Here is a 2,418-nt window from a genome sequence, read left to right as displayed (position 1 = left end):
TTGTAAATGACTTCAAATTACAAATTCGAGTTTGTTCACAGAAACATGAACAAAACTTTGAAACGTCGAAAGGTAAAATATAGAAGGGGCAATGATAATTGATCAGACTATAGACATGTAAATCGGTTTATAAAAGAATAAAACTAATTTCTGAGTTCGCGATGCTCATAACCTTATCCTTATTAACGTGCACGAAACATAATTCAAAGACAACCTCTGGCAACTAAATAGAAAGAGCATTAGAGCAAACACGATGCATAAACGGGGATGCACAGATAAATGCATTTTCAGTACTTAGAAAGGTACTGTCAGACGGTTTTAACGGGTTTCAGTAACGGTAATGCAATGGCGACGACTATCCTACGACAACGACCGGCGACGCCGAACATGCAATTCACCCCCTTTCTTGTATTGCTTGTAGTTCACAGTGCATTATACCAAACCATACTCACAACTCTCATTCTCATAGACTAGAGACAATGTTCTTTGCCAGTGACTCATCGCCATCGCCATATTTATTGGCCAATAAAACATGCTCTTTAAGATTTAGTGGGATGAAGAGCAAAGAGGAGTACAGAGTAATCAAATATTCTTGTATAATAATTGAAGTAGATAACTTGACAAATTATATTTATGGTTCTTTTAAGTGAGGGCGAATGAGGAACTCCTAAATCAGAGAGCTGAAAATGATCCATCATCATCGATCAATACTAAATGCTTTGTGTTACCTGCCGAAGTAAAGCCAAAAACAACAATTAGTAATTCGAGTGAAGGTCCCGTAGTCCCAGCTTAATTTTTTATACATCACCACAAATCTATAAATACTTAACATGTACCAGAAACCAAGTTCTTTGTTGACACGTTGAGGACAAGGCTGTCCAGATGACCCATCTCCCTATATTTCAGCGAACAAGTTTTGGCTTTAAGTTTGATAATCCAGCTCAAATAATAATTGACATTGAAAATTTATATGGTCAAGAGTTTTCAGTACCTGACGATACTTGTGCTTATACAGGTAATGAACTATAATCTTATTTGTATGATTTAAATTCAGTCAAGGTTTGAATTTGATTGTTCAATTCTACAGTGTCTTAAATTCAAAGCTACTTGATAATCAACAAAATTTCAAGCGAAATACTAATACTCTGCATCAGCTCTGTCTTACGTAGTGCCGCCGAGCTGTGCTGAAAGCTGTCGAACGGCTAGAACAAATCTGAGAACCATATAGCTATCTAACTTCCCACATTAGCGCTGGAAACAAAGTCATCTGAGACGCGAGCATAAATGATCATAATGCCGCCGCGCGCCTTTACGTTGGGATTTTCAACTGCTGCCGTGTCGTGAAGTTCCGTCTCTCGTTACTTTTACGTCATCCGCGCGCCGGCAAGCAGCGCACTACGAACGCGAGTCACCGCCGTGCTCCGGTCGCTGCGTTGTTTCCAACTTCATTTTTTTTCCAGCCGTAGCTATAGATGCAACAACGAAACAACAAAAGCCCAACAATTTGCTTCGTTATTATTAGGTGGGCAACGAATGAATGCCGGCTCACTACCGACCGTTAGATACTTGTAGAGAATACCCATTACCCAGAAGTGTTTCTGCAATTGTAGCAAATCGTGCGCAGAACCATTTGTCGTTTGTCATCGGCAGTCGTGAACAACTAACTCTCCGATGTGTGTGATTACCCCGGCAGTTTTGAGGAGAGCCAGCCGATTGCCGACACGGAATCTGGATCACTGGTTCCGATAATGATCATTTTCGCTTTCGTTTGTTGCAAATTGTTACTTTGTAAATCATTCGTGGTGTAATTGTGCAATCAATATTGGCTCAAGGCGGAAAGAAAAAGTAGTCACTGAGCAGTAGGAGATTTTGAATGCCTTCACCATTACGCAATCTCAAATATTCCTTTATAATTTTCGTGAGCACCATTTTAAGGGACATTCCCAAAAATTGTATTGGTGTTCTGGAAGTCTGGAAAGCATATTTGTGTATTTTACAATGTTATGAAAACTCATATGTGAATATGTACGTTATGTGGAAGATATTGATTTGGAAAATGTATTGGAGGTAACCACTTTCCCTTCGATGGGACTCGAACCCATGACCCTACAGTACTCTAGACTGGTGCTTTAACCAACTAAGCTACGAAGGACCTCCGTCGGCCTTCGTAACCTAGAGGCTACTGAACGAGCTCAAGATTCCCAAATTGGACGCATAGTCAAATCACTCGCAATCCATTTCTCAAGCCAATACTTCCACATGTGTATAGTACACGTCCACATTAGACTGCAAATAGCTTACACAACCTCACTTGACCAGTACCGTTGCTGATGAAGAATGTGTATAGCCGCCAGACGTCCAATTTGGGAATCTTGAGCGCGTTCAGTAGCCTCTAGGTTGCGAAGGCCGACGGAGGTC

At 40.7% G+C, this 2,418-nt stretch overlaps 1 non-coding gene across 1 annotated transcript; it reads right to left on the bottom strand.

Annotated features, from left to right (window-relative positions):
* Positions 1-2,076: 2,076 nt before the first annotated feature.
* Trnas-aga (transfer RNA serine (anticodon AGA)) lies at positions 2,077-2,152 on the bottom strand. The gene has a single exon. It is a non-coding gene; the product is annotated as a tRNA-Ser (tRNA).
* Positions 2,153-2,418: the final 266 nt, after the last annotated feature.

This window comes from Armigeres subalbatus, unplaced genomic scaffold, assembly GCF_024139115.2.
Source record: "Armigeres subalbatus isolate Guangzhou_Male unplaced genomic scaffold, GZ_Asu_2 Contig486, whole genome shotgun sequence".
NCBI classification, from domain to species: domain Eukaryota; kingdom Metazoa; phylum Arthropoda; class Insecta; order Diptera; family Culicidae; genus Armigeres; species Armigeres subalbatus.
Note: the sequence above shows the minus strand (reverse complement) of the source record. Positions and strands in the feature narration are given on the sequence as shown.